The sequence below is a fragment of the Penaeus monodon genome, chromosome 28, assembly GCF_015228065.2.
Source record: "Penaeus monodon isolate SGIC_2016 chromosome 28, NSTDA_Pmon_1, whole genome shotgun sequence".
Lineage (NCBI taxonomy): Eukaryota > Metazoa > Arthropoda > Malacostraca > Decapoda > Penaeidae > Penaeus > Penaeus monodon.
In genome coordinates, this window is record NC_051413.1 from 5,098,212 (window position 1) to 5,098,438 (window position 227).

Genomic DNA, 227 nt, shown 5'->3' on the forward strand with positions numbered 1-227 from the left:
GGGACACGAGTTGCCAGATGTGGTTGGTGATTATAGTGTTCATGGTGAGAACGGGAATGGTGACATTATTGTTTTAGTAAAAGAGATTATAATGGCGGTAATAATAGAGATGGCATGAGTATTACTATGATTGTTTGTGTTACTACTAACATTGTTTGCGCCATACTATTAGGGTGTTTTTATTTTCATTTTAATACGACGATAGCAGAAGCATTAGCAACAAGATT